Below are 14,509 nucleotides of genomic sequence, written 5' to 3' on the forward strand. Positions count from 1 at the left end.
CTGTGAGGGGATGGAGGCGGGAGGAAGGGTTGGGAGGGGCAGCCTATTTGGGTATTGAAAGTATCTATTTTATTTCTTACAATATAGCGACTGCTCAGAACCGGGAGCTCTTGTTGCCAGTTGTTCTGATATAAGTTCACGTCCCTACTGAATGCGCTTATGCGTAAGTTTCTCAGTCCGTGAATTATGTATTTTGTAAGACACAGATGCAATGACCTCTTATGCAATCACTGTACTTCGCTAGCTCGCTTTTTAAGAGCTGTGCTTCCTTCAGGGGCCAGTCATCATAGCCAATTAAGGGATCACGTTAGCCGTCGCTTCTAACGCGGTAGCGTTATAGGCCCCGCTCTCCATGAAGTCTGGTGTCGGACTTGTCGGCGTTGGCGGCGGCGTCGTTATGAGCGAAAAATCACGAGCATGGCTATGGCAGGTGGTCCCCAGAGAGAACAACCTAGGAGGAAAGCGGGCCACCTAGGTGCCCTGACCTTGCGGCGTCGTCACAACCTGCCCACCGGATAGCGAGCAAACTGACCACCCTGGCAGGTGGCAGTTAAAATAATAATTGGTCGCGCGGGAAGAACAACCTGGGTGGCACAAGGCCCACCGCTGGGAGCACCTGCCATCGCAGGGCAGTGGCGCATCGCTTAACCGCTGCACCACTGCGCCAGGAGGGGTATGAGGACTACCAGAGATCTGTGAATGTAAAGTAGAAAGAGAGAGAGACTTTCATGAATAAAGAAGAGGTCTGCCTAGTTATTAGCCTAGCATGCGACTCCAGTATGAAATAGAGAATGACCTTAAACTTATATGGGAATTAAGCCTTAAGGCGGAGCTTAACTGACTCTTCCAATTTTTTTTTCCTCGTAACCTCATAGGCAACGCTACAATGTTATTCACTTCAAAACGGGGTTAAGTCGTCCAGTTTGGTAAAGACGGTGATGCCGACCATTAATTAAAAAGAAGACGTTGGAACGAACGCAACTGCCAAAAGTATTGAATTGCAGTGCCATCTGCAGAGCAGACTTAAAAGTTCAAGAAACCACTCAATTGTAAACAAAAATTAATGAGGACTAAAGTAGAATGAGTTAAACACGTGTTTTTTCGGCCCTAGTTAAGACGCACTGAACAAATTTATGTTGGCCTATATCAATAGATTACCGCATTCCAATGACAAAGAGGCTGTTTCACAAAAAATAGTGCTTTTAACGCTGGAAGAAGTTCCAAAATTATGAACAAATGTCGCCGGCACTGGCCGCTTAAGCAATGTAACTGCAGTGCCTGAAGACAGGTAAGTGCAACCCTAAGGCTAGGCCGCATACCCCTTGATCTGCAAACGGCGACCACAGAGTGGTTTTTGGTCTGGACGTCGCGATCTCTTTTAAATAAAATCTTTAAAATCGAAACTGTGTACTTTGAGGCCAGATAAACTCCAACGTAGTCAGATAGAACCACAGCATCGATTTGTATAAAGAACAAAAATTTGATAGAGCGAAAAAGAGAGGACAATGTTGCTGTCCTCTTGGCATTCCACTTGATCCTTCGTAGTAGAACCGACCGAAACTAGAAATGGGCAAGGCAAAAAGACACTGCTCGCTGATCCTATCAGTAACTCTATATGTCTTTCAGTGGGCACCACGGTTGGGCACTGCCCGTTGTACAGGAAAGCATGTAGATAGCAGGAAGCTTATCGCGACTTTTTTTCTCTTTACAGGCGCTCTAAGCTTCGGTTTGCTCACATTTGGGGCCGCGGCCGTTTAGAGCGTAGAAGAACTCCTCAAGCGAATGACGAGGAGCAGTGGAGTTTCTTACAGAAATTCATAAGGCAGTGATTTACGACCTACCGTTTTGTGTCCCACGCTACCAGTCACAGCACCCCCCTGCCGCCTATGTATCGCCAAATTCGTTTTTCGTTTTTTTCCGTCATGTCTAGTTGCTCCCTCATAGCATCTACAGCCACAATCGCCACGCTATGGCAGCCCGCCCTGAATGTATAGCTGGGCACTGTTCGCGGATTAAGGGTGTGTCCGGACGTTTCGGAAACCGCACCATGATCATAAAATAAAACATCGCTCTGCGTCGGTCTCCCAAGAACATTCAGCGCCGGGAGGATGTTCTCGGCACGCGGCCACAACAGCAGTACACGCTTAAAAAAAAAAAGCTTTTACGCCGCCCGCTAGATGGCGACAGCGTCTGGGTCATTTTCTCTACTGTCAATGCGCGTTCTTCCAGCCCCTCTCGTGGAGCACGGTTCCCCACAGCCGCGACGCACGAGGTCATTTGGGCGCTGTTGTTTCGTGATTGGATGACCGAGACAGATGAAAAGGGAGGCGGGTATAAGGGACCTGGATGTTGGGCCCTTTGCGTCTCTCAAAGAGATGCGGTGCCCTGAATGGCGTCGGCGCCTTCTCTCCAGTCATAACACGGGGACAGCTGATTTCATTTTTCTTCTGGTTCAGGATGTCAGTTGCCATGACGCAATATTAGCGGAATCTGCATCAGTTTTGGCCGCTTTGACATACCTTTTATGCCGTATACTTGTATGCAGTCCCACTGGATGTAGACGATGCTGCCTTTCAGTTTTGATATGTCTGGACGCAAGGCCTTGAAGCACAATGAGATAAGAAACGTAAACTGCCATGCTTCTGTTTCTCCTATGAGACGAAGAAGTTAAAGCGATTGTATAGCGCTTCCCCAGTCAAACCGCATATTTCTGGCCTCGCATGAAACAGCCGCATTTGGATCGGCGGCGCACACTGGCACATCACACCACTGAAGATTTCGTGAAACAGGAATTTTTGTCTTGGAATGTTTTGTTATTAAACAGAAGCACGGTTCCAACTTTGTTAGAAATTGAATGTGTTTGGCAACATGTGGACATCATGATCATCAGTAGGCTAGCTAGGAAAATGATACACAAGGCCACTCACTCACTCACTCACTCACTCACTCACTCACTCACTCACTCACTCACTCACTCACTCACTCACTCACTCACTCACTCACTCACTCACTCACTCACTCACTCACTCACTCACTCACTCACTCACTCACTCACTCACTCACTCACTCACTCACTCACTCACTCACTCACTCACTCACTCACTCACTCACTCACTCACTCACTCACTCACTCACTCACTCACTCACTCACTCACTCACTCACTCACTCACTCACTCACTCACTCACTCACTCACTCACTCACTCACTCACTCACTCACTCACTCACTCACTCACTCACTCACTCACTCTTTTAGTTGCTTATTTCCTTACTAGTTCTTTCCCTCATTCATTCACTCACTTCCACACAGACTCCATCACGCACTCACTCTGCAAAGTTGAATGGTGTTTCAGGAAACCTGGCTGAAGTGTATTTGCAGGCGCGGCAAAAGAAGCTCTTCCAACATTCATCTGTCCCGTATTTTAATTTTTGAAATATGGTTTCCTCAAACTTTACTTTCATGAAACTTTACACGCAAATCCCGGAGACATTACAACAACAGCCGTTCTACGTTTCCGCTCGACCGCGTGCTTCATCGCGCAACTCAACGCTCTCCGAGAGCGACAGTGTTTCCCCGCCTCCGCCCGGATGCTCCCCTTCTTCGCTCCCTGCTCTATTAACCGTGCACGCAGCGTCGACCCCGTCTCGTTTCGACGCGGGCCAGAATTGTAAATAACCGACAGGGCGGCTTCGCCCCCCGCTCCCCCCCCCCCCCCCCAAGAAAAAAAAAACACTATACCCGCGGCGCGCCGCTTGCATTTCGACGGATCAAAAATCAGGCACCGGAAACAATCTCCCGAAATGGTCCTGCTCCTCGAAACATCGCCGTCCCACCACCCACGCAGTGCGGTTGAGTCGGGCGCCGATATATTTAAATTAGGCTGGAAGTGCATACGCGTTTCTTCTGTTCGGTGCTCGCGGCAGTGTCCAACAGCGCCTACCCCTATCGCTCCCGTTCGCATCACGTGCTTTATTCTTTCTCTCTTTTTCCACTCTCTCGTTCTTGGCCTATCTGCCTTTCCCTGCGTGAAACGAATAACCTCGTATGTCCCAAAAGGAATCGCGGGACACAAAGCGATAAGCATCTCTGCCGCTGGGCGAAAAAGCGTCGTCGTTGTCTGGGATTGTCCCTGGTGTGGCCCCTGTGGAAGGCGATGGGAGGCGTCGATGTGTCCTCCCTCGAGCACAGGAAGACGAGATCAGCTGCAGGAGACAACGGGTTTTGGACTCGTGGATATTTGCATATCTGACATGGGGCAGGGCATAGCGGAAAGGGTCGGCAATCTATGTGCTGAAGAAGGCTCGGCATGGCTACTTTGGAGACCAGATTCGAAGTGACTCATGAATGAATGGCGACAGGAGTGAACCGAGCGGGCTGATTAAGAAATGAAGTGAGCACGAATGGTTGACAGATGGCAACAGCTTTTCTCAATGGACAGACTGAGGAATAACTTAACTACTACGCAGCATTAAGCGTCGACAACATCCTCTGCTAGAGTCACCAAAAGCGACATATGACGACACAACTAATCAAAGAAAGCAATCCAGAGTAATTTCTTCCTACATTCGACCTTTGGTGAGCATCATTTTGAGCGGTAGCTTTCGTTGCATCTATTCAATGATAATTTTCGTGGCCATGGAAGGCGTCATTCTCCTGAGCGAATATTTTTACGTGTGCGCCCTGTATATTCGCGCACACGCACCGTTACGCGTAATCCCGGTGAGCTGCTGTTTCAGAAAATATTCTGAGGCTCGATATCTGGCCTGTTAATTTTGTAGGCTGTTGTGTTGCTGCAGGAAGACTCCGAGAAATCAACCTTCAGTTTTTTTTATACTCTTTCGGCGACTGGTACGAAAGCTAAGGTGAACCACAGCGTTCCTGTGAAGTCAACAAAGGAACATCTGTATCACGTGGCTCGGATTTCCTTGTGACCAGAGCGCAGGGACCGGTACAGACGGTTAAAACTAGTGAGATAAGCTGACAGAACAGGCTGCCCTGGAAAGCCCGTGCTGCCTGCTTGTCCTAATTGCGTGCAGCGTCTGTAATCCTGCAGCGCAGTTCCGGATACTAGGACTTATAACAACTTTCCTCTGCATTTCAGTCGATCGAAAACACGACGCCTAGTAGAAGTCAGCGGACCTCACTTGACATCGGTGCCGCATACTGTTTGCGCTCCCCTCATCTCTACTGACTGCCACCATGCCATGCATTACAGGTTGCGTGAATGTGACAATGCGAGATCTAACACACTGAATGCTTCCAGATAAATCGGGACCTGCGCTGGTAAAGAGGATAAAGAGCAAAAAGAGGAGAATAAACTGAGATTAATGAACTGCGCACAAAGAACAGGGAAAGCTTCCGTGCAATGTTTCTTTCACGCACATCCGCATGCCAGCTGATGCGTGCACGACGGCAGAGGCTCACTTCCGATTGCGCTTCTCTTGTTTCCTCTTTCTGTCTGACCGGAAGTAGGATGCCCCGAAGTGGAGGGGTGCCGTGCGGGCCGATTCATTTGTCTCCGATCTGCCCTTGAGTGTGCGCCGCTATACCGTGATCGCGGTCGGCCACTTGCTGCAACTAAACGGACCTCTGTCAAGCAGAAGCGCGAAACAAAGGCGTCTGTACTTTTATTTACTGTTACGTAACTTATCACTTCTTCTATGCACGTGATCCTGAAGTACCTCCTTTGTTTGCAGATGGTGGGCAACCTCAGGATTGCTTGGCTTTGATGGGCAAGATAGTGGGCGCCGCATTCTCTTTTTTTTTAGTTATTGTCTTTCTTTTTCTCTATTTGCTCAGGCTATTCGAAGACGTGTTTTAGGGGCTCCTCATTTCGAATGGCACTAGGAAACTGTACAGCCTGTTCATGAGGGCTGTTCAATAAGGCTGCGCTCCAGTGCCGGAATGCTTGCTCTTTCCGATGAAGAGAAAACTGTTCGTGTTTACTATACCTCTGAACGCTTGTAGAGTTGCGTAGGCAGTTCGAATAGCGGTCCTTACAGGTCGAAACGATTATCATCTTCATCATTCATTATACCCTTAAAGACCTCAGGTGGGGCATTACATAAGAAGGGGGAGTAGCACACAAAAAGACCTCGAAACTAAATGGCCGAAATGAAAGCAATAATCACTCTGTTATAAAGTTATATTTCAAATGAAGTAGGCGGTTTCATGAAAAGGAAGAGGTAACAAAACTTTATTGTGTAAGATGACATATTAGGCGTTCTTTGAATGTAAGTGGATCACATTCGATGAACTTATGTTCAGGAAGCTGTTTCCACTCGTGCGGTGTCATTGCACGTGAAGGAATTCCAGGTGGTCGAAATTTCCGGAGCCCTTCACTACGGCATCCCTCCTAGCCTGAGTTGCTTTGGGACGTAAACCCTCATTAACTATAAATGATAGATGACTTTTGTGAATAAGAGTACGTAATGTTGGAGAATTTACGTGAGACCAGGACTAATTTCTATTTAATTAAGTAGAGCCCATCACCTAATCTGTACAACAATTTTCAATCCTTCATAAGCCATTCTGCAAGGCCATTTGGTCGTCGTCAGAAAAAATGCGATGGTATCACATGTAGACGTCGGCGAAGAAACGAATAGAAGATGATTAGGTAGTGGGGTGGTCATTTATGAAGAGGCGGAAAGCAACGGTCCATATACGGAGCCTTGGGGCACGGCCGAGATTACTTTATGTGTCGAATGATACCCTCCCATGGCTATCTATTGAAAGCAGTTGGTAAAGAAACAGTCAGTCCAGTATAATGTCAGTAAATCCATATGGAGACATGAAAGTTTAAGCTTAAGTCGTTGGTGAGGGGCGCGATAAAATATTTTGGAGAAGTCTGGAAGTATGACGTCAGTTTGGAACGATGATTCGAGGTTAAAGTGAAGGTCAGTAGTGAATTCAAGGAGTTGAGTACACAATCCTCATATACAGGATACTTTAGAAAGGCTTGAGTGTGGTGCTCTAAATACAAATATATTGCAAAACAGTGAACTATAATTTTTATGATTTTCCATTTAAGACATCGGCCAGCAAGTTTAATGTAATGGAGCTCGAACCAAACGGGCTCAGAAACCTGACATCACTTGAACAGTGCTATATGCTTATTTCTTGAATATAATGCGATAGAAAACCCGAATTTCGATATTACTGAGTAGAAACTAATATATTCCAAAACGCAGACCGATAGAGACAAGCAGCAAAATAAAACTTAATGAGAACTGAGACAACGCAGCATATTTGGAGTCTGCGCGATAGATAAATTTGAAAAGGAAACGAATCAAATTTCTCACAACCACTTAGCGTAATAAAGAACCGCCGCCGCGGTGGCTCAGTGGCTATGGTGCTCGGCTGCTGGCCCGAAAGACGCGGGTTCGATCCCGGCCGCGGCGGTTGAATTTCTTTGGAGGAGAAATTCGAGGCCCGTGTACTGTGCGATGTCAGTGCACATTAAAGAACCCCAGGTGGTCTAAATTTCCGGAGCCCTCCACTACGGCGTCTCTCATAGCCTCAGTCGCTTGGGGACGTTAAACCCCATAAACCAAACCAAACCTAATAAAGAACCTCCGTGTTTATTCTTCCTTACTTTACGGCTGCTTCCAAAACACTGATTTGTGAAGGCCTGGCTGAAAGCAACGGCACCTCACTGGCCAGGAATCCGACCCAAAGACGCGTCTTATCTTGTTAGCAGTAGCGACCTGGCTTCCCTACGGTCTCCTCACCCGCACCACGACCATCCACCCCTTCTCCCCACCTCCCCGTGAGAGCTTCCGTTCACGAATGGCGTCTCACAATCGGATTAGCCAGAGAGATCCCACTGTGACACAGGAAAAGCTCCCTTCAGCAAATCACTGGGATTGCCGGATTGACGGTCCAAACCCCGTTAGGCCCCCGACACTCAGCTGGCAAGTGCTTCCTGAGAGTTGTTAGGGGGACATCGAAGAGTGGGCTTGTTCCACGGCTCTTTCTTTATTTTCCCCAGTCAGCTTTGCGTACGTATTAGCGGATGCTCATCATCATCATCAACCTGACTACGCCCACTGCAGGGCAAAGGCCTATCCCATGTCTCTCCAATTAACGCTGTCCTTTGCCAGTTGCGACCACCATTTCCTAGCAAACTTATTAATCTCATCCACCCACCTCACTTTCTGCCGGCCCCTGCTACGCTTGCCGTCTCTTGGAAACCACTCCGTTACCCTTAAGAACCAATTGGCCACCTAGCTGATGCTGTGCACCTAAAAAACGATGCGGGCTGGCTTTAGTATGCCTTTGCCGATTGATTGCCACTTTGTAATGATATCAATTATTTTCTTCTGAAAACTTATAAGATAGGTGCGATAAGCTTAGGAATGCGAAAAAAATTAAGACGGCTTCATCACAGGTCGTCTTCACAAAGGGCTGTGATGAAATAATGGTCGGTTAAGAGCGGATCACGGACTCTATAGACTGCACCGCTCGTCTCTTCCCATTCGCAGTCACGGAATCCTCGGTGCACTCCACGTCACCAGCACCATCACAAATTTGAATCACAACGTCGAGATGTAATGTCCCTGCACAGTCGACCATTCTCAGCGATAAATGTGTTTATTTTTTCTTTAAAAACGCGAAATGAGCCGAAAAATTTTAAGTGCAGCGTTTTAGTGACAACCAATATTTTACGGAGTCGTCTGTAGCGTCCCTTGAGGCCAGCGCTTAAAATGAGTGTAAATCAGCCTGAGAAATGCAGCAGATATGACGGATGACGAAATCACTATCCGAAACATCGTTTTTTTCTTCAGCCTTCTGAAGAAATCCTCCTCAATATAGTAATTCGGATTAGTGCGACCAGAGATTATTCGCAGCTCTCCCTCTTTAGGATGTGATCATTCACAGAAATCGATTACCTTGTACCGGAGGCTGTGATGCATGCTGGGTTTTTCTTGCACTACCTTTTGGAGCAACACTGGCGCTGTGTTTTTAGCCATCCCGTCAACTTTACGATATAAGCGGTTGTTCGCATGCACCAGCGGAAAAAAATATCTTGACCTACATAACGTTCCCACTACGAATAAAGCATTTAAAGTGAGTTTTCTTTTAATTCAAAGGTGTTTGGCCGCAAGGTACAAGCTGACTGGCAACATCACTTGTGAGAGTCAGGCTTAGAAGGCGTGTTCTGTTATATTCTTCTTGTTTCTCTTCATTTACTAGCTCAGGTTGCTTTCAAATCATAACGCAACCTTTAAAGCGGAAATTCTTACGGCGACGTCATCTCTCTGGAGCCAAATGATAATATTGTGGCGTAAGGTGCCTGCAAAAAAAATGTGTATCCCTTGAAAATTGCTCAGTTTAATATTTATTGTTTATTGTGCTTAAGACAGTACAGAAGTAGTGCCAAGGGGCAGAGGCAAAACGCGATAGCAATGAACGCCTGACTGGGCCAATGTCCCTACCAAACTTGCAGCACAAACAGCACACACATAGGAATGACTGCCAATAAAGCAAACTTGCACATGAACGGAGGCAATCTATCGATTACAGTGGAAATTAAAAAGAACAGGATTGAAGCCAGCACTAAGTAGTGAATTTATACAATTGTGTAGCCTAAGCACAAAATAAATTTACAGAATGAGTTGAATAATAAATTACAGAACCAATCAGTTGGCATAAACTCACGCAGTGGAAAATAATAAAATCACAGGACAACACTGGATTACGATATGCTATTCGTAAGCAGCGTCATTGATCAAATCCTGTAGGTATGTTTACAAGTTACAAAGAAAATAAATTTTCCATTTTCCTGAAGGAAATCAGGGAAGAACAACAATTAATGATTTCGATTAAAGGCGGGAAAAGATTCAAGCAGTTAGGAATTTGCCAGTTCAGCAGTTGCATACCGTAATTAGTTCTAATGAAAGGTTTAAAAAAGGAGTGGTGTCGAAACGTGTAATAAGGTAAATTTTTAGTGTAAGTAGAAAAGAAAAGTTCGCTATTTGCTTTTACCTATAGATAGATAGCTTCGGAAAGCCGCTGGTAATACAAGGCTTCAAGTTTCAATATACCATCATTTACAAAAAATTCAGACACGTGTTCATAAGACGATAGGCCATGAATAAATCTTAAACCTTTCTTTTGCATGACTCCGAACTTCATGTTCTGCGATGGCTTGCAGTTTCCTTCTCCTTATCCCAACTCTCATGAGGGTAACGTCATGTTACTCAGAAAAGACAAGAAAAAAAAGCCATTGCCTCACGAAGATTGTTCAAAGTAATTCCTCTGAGCCCTTCCGCTTCATACCCTATAAGCAGTGTGAGATCAAACAACTTGAATTCGTGAAAAAGAAGGCCATGCGCTTTGTTTGCAGGAGATTGGGCATGGATTTTTCGCCGTCTACTTTTCTTTCGCAACCAGGCCTCACTACTCTTGCCGCACGTCGTCGTCTTGAATGCCTCAAATTTAGGTACACTTTAGCCAATTCCCCTCGTTTTTCTTCGCTAGATAATTATCTGACATTTTCAAAACCTTCATCTACAAGGAGCTGCCACGTCCTAAACGTTTTGCCCTTTTATGCCCGCACTAACTTTTTTCAAGCACAGCTTCTTTCCTCATACCAATGAAGTTTGGAATTCCTTAGCAGGTAAAATCCGTTCATTTTCATGAGAAGAATTCCTGCCAGGCTGTTCCTAGAGTTGTATGATTGCTCTTTACTTCATTATGTTGTTCTTTATATTGTTATTTTCTATTCACCCCACTAAATATATCTCGCGGGAAAACCGCCCTTGTGACGCATGAAACATGTGTTAAGCCGCTGCCGCATTCGAGCTTCGAGTGGCGACATGTTTTCATTTCGTGCTGTTCTTTCTCACGCTGGTCAGAATTTATGCCAGCCGTTGTCAGCCGCGGAGTCAGTCAAGCGGAAAAAAACGACCAGTGATCCCTCGCGGCAGTTTCCAGCTGAACGCTACAATATTACCGTAGCTCCAGGACCGGAAAAGGCGAAAGGCGCGAGCGGCGAGAAAGGCCCATTCACTCCCTGCAAGTCCTTCTAATTCTTGACATCAGGGCAAGCTGCCCGAAGCGAGATAAGAAAACGACATAGGACTGTACGATCGGAAAATCAGAAGCCAGAATAAAAGAAACAGAGGCTTAGTCCTTACAAAATTTCTTTTTACACACTCTGTAGACTGTCCATAGGCTTCTGTCTATAAAGTCTATTGACTCTCTATAGACAAATCCTAGAGAACAGTTTATAGGAAATACAAATGGTATAGGCAGTCTAGAGACAATCTATAGATCTATGGCCATACACTTTTAGTAGACTTCTCTATATAAAGTCTATAGGCTCTCTATAGAAAAATCCTAGAGAATAGTCTATAGGCAATAAAAATGCTATAGACAGTCTATAGAGAATCTATAAATTTATGGCCTAACACTTTTAATACACCATTGTGTATAGAAAGTCTATACACTGTGAAGAGACAAAAATAAATATCTATAGGAAGGCAACAGAGTCTATTAGAAGTCAATAGACTGTCTATAGACCATTTCTATGAGGGAGGAAGAGGGAGGAACTGCCCGCCGTCCAGATCCAATCCTCAAACTGTTGAGTCTATGCTTCCCCTTACTTGTCGGTCGCATAAAAATCATGACGCGCACGGACGGATCTTTCGAGACCCATGCGGCAATGACGCGTCACGCCAGCCTTCTGGGGACATAAACCCTGCGGGGGAGCGGCCGCCGCACGCAGAACAGCACAGAGGGCGTGCCGCACGCTGGTCGTGGCAAGTCTGGAAGCCGACCACGATCGATGACACGCGCACTTCGAGCAACCGTTTCCCACTCTGGGGGGCTGGGGCGTTGGGTACGCTGCACGGGTCTGTTTTGTGCGGAGAAAAGAAAATGGCGGATCGTGCACAGTAGATAGAAGTCCATGCGACGGAGTTGTCTGCATTTTGTTCTCTTTTATCAGTCGAAAAAAAAAAAATTCGAGAGAATCGTGCGAAAAATGCGACAAATATTTGGTCCTTTTGTCCTAACGACACATGTGTCTGTAGTATTGTAGTGTCCTTCTGTAGTAATATAGTATTTTGAAGCGACAGCTTCACATGACCATGTAAAGGCAAGGTCACCGTGCTTTCAGTTTTTACCTTGAAGCTAGCCAGAGGTGAAACAATGAAGAGCTTATAGTGTTACCATGGTGTGCTACCCCATGGTACCCAAGGTCAAGGTTAAGGTCAAGAGAGGGCGGTCGTGTGACCTGTGACGTCATCGCATGCGTGACATGATGTCATCCACATGACTAATGACGTCATAACTTGTGAATATAACGAGGAGCGCGTAGCGCCTCCAGGCCATATGCAGCGCGATGGAAGACGATGGACACCCCGCCGTAGCAGCTCGTTGAGCTGCGAAGTTACAAGGACAATACGAAGTATGCTGAATAAAGAGATTTACCAAGCTTAACATGTGAAGCTATCGCGTCTTACTAGGTTTAACCGGAGCTAAACCACCAGCAATTATTTCTCTAGTTACCTCGCTACGACGAGGAACAACACAATACTACATAAGATCCTAATGTTACTGACCGGGGCTGACATGTTCCCTTTTTTCTTTCTCTTGGGGTGTTTGCGGAGAGTTACAGTACTAACTCCTGTGAAGGTCGCGACGCGAAGCGGCGGATTCTTTTTGTTTCCCTCAAGAGGGAAGAGGTGACACACTAATCTCTACAGAGAATTGCTTATCCGCGTAGGAACCGGGAAATTTGGACGGATGCTTCTTGCCGTCTTCTGTAATTCGTTCAGGTCGCTAAACTGGACCCTCAATAGAGGCTGCGATATTTGGGTGCAGCTTATGAGTTCAGGAAAACTTTTCTCTTTGATTACTATGGAATGCGTTGTACTGGGGAGCTAACTGCCGACCAATTTAACGCAAGGCTAACCCCACCTCTAGCCAAGTACCTTTACCTCTTAACCTGGTCTGAAATACTATGATATCCACTTGGCGGATAACCTGTGATTTCTCGAACTCACCATTTAGGCAAGATAACAAGTAGAACTTACGTTTTGTGGCGGTCAGACGCTTTTGAAAGCATCACTTCCTTCTTTTTGCTTCGCAGCACTCGCTCTCGTTTGCGTTGAAGGCAGCCACTCACGCTCGAAAACACTTATCTGCATTGTTGATCACGGCTGTCATCAGGTGCTACTCAAATACGCTCCGTACTCGGTCCCCGGAAAGGAAATTTATCATGTTCATCCTTACACCGAAGCTCTTCACAGTGCAAAAGAAAAAAAGAAAAGCAAGATGAAAACGATGTCCGCGACACACGTCCGTCTCTAAGGCGCATTCGTGATGAAGCTACATTATTGTGTTAAGGGTGAACGCAGCGATTTCAAGATATATTTTAATTGACACATGTTTATTCGCTCCAACTTCAACAAGAAGATAGCAAAAAAAGCCGCGCTGCTATTGCACGTTAGCGTGCTGGAATCAATTATGCAGGGCGTGGCTCCAACAGGCAGACTATCAGACAAATCGGTTTGACTTGGGCTGCGCGAACGGTGTACCTCAATATAAGTACACGGAAAAACTGCTCTCGCAGCAAGCGGTTTCATGTTCTGACCGCTGATCACGTGATCCCAAAGCGGAACGTCGTTAGAAAGTCGTTCCGACAGAGAGTCGCGCGGGGGAACTGTTGGCAAAGGAGGATCGTCACAGCTGATGACAGAAAATCACGCTCTATTTGTTGAGAAGCGATGGCTAACATTACCTAAGGTCTACACCGCAGAAACTATGCCTACGTCGTTGTCCGCGAGTGCCATCCGTGCGCGCCAGTGTACATGGGCGCAAACAATGACAAATGACGCCTCATCGCATTTAGCCATGGCTCTTTGGTAGCGTGCGCGACGTAATTTGAGAATATCAGGGAGGTACTGAACAACACTGAACATAATGTCAATATTTGCAGATTCATATCTGTGGTTCTTTATTCTCTCGCACTGGTAAATCGTACTGCGTTCCTTTTGTGATCTTGGCTAGCGGTTCATTTGAAGTGCACATTACTAAGAAGACGAGGCCAGTAGGTTGATGCGCATAAACTGCCAACAGCAGGCAGACTTTACCGATATGCTCGTTTGAATGCTGTTGTGTCCAGGTAACTGTAATGAAGAAAAGGTTTAAAATAAAAAATAAAGCATTTGCTATAATCTTGCGATGTGCTTATGATTCAGCATAACACCTTATTAATTGAGCCAATTTTTTATTGTCGTTTCTTAAAAATGTTTTAAGGCAGTTTGTACTCCCTCTTTAAACAGTGGCCAAAGGTAGGAACACCGGTGCAAAACTTGCTACAGGGGAAGGAATAGTAAACACCAGCGACAAATCCCGCTTTAAAACTATCTTCAAAACGCACATCAAGAACAGTGAGCATGTCCATTTCCTTAAGAAATAAAGAAAGACAAAAAGGCGTCATATGAAATTGTAATTTCGGCATTAAAGGGAAACTGCATAGGTTTTAGAAATCAACGAG

The sequence above is a fragment of the Amblyomma mixtum genome, chromosome 8 (assembly GCF_055824585.1).
Source record: "Amblyomma mixtum isolate Tamu chromosome 8, ASM5582458v1, whole genome shotgun sequence".
Taxonomy (NCBI): Eukaryota; Metazoa; Arthropoda; class Arachnida; order Ixodida; family Ixodidae; genus Amblyomma; species Amblyomma mixtum.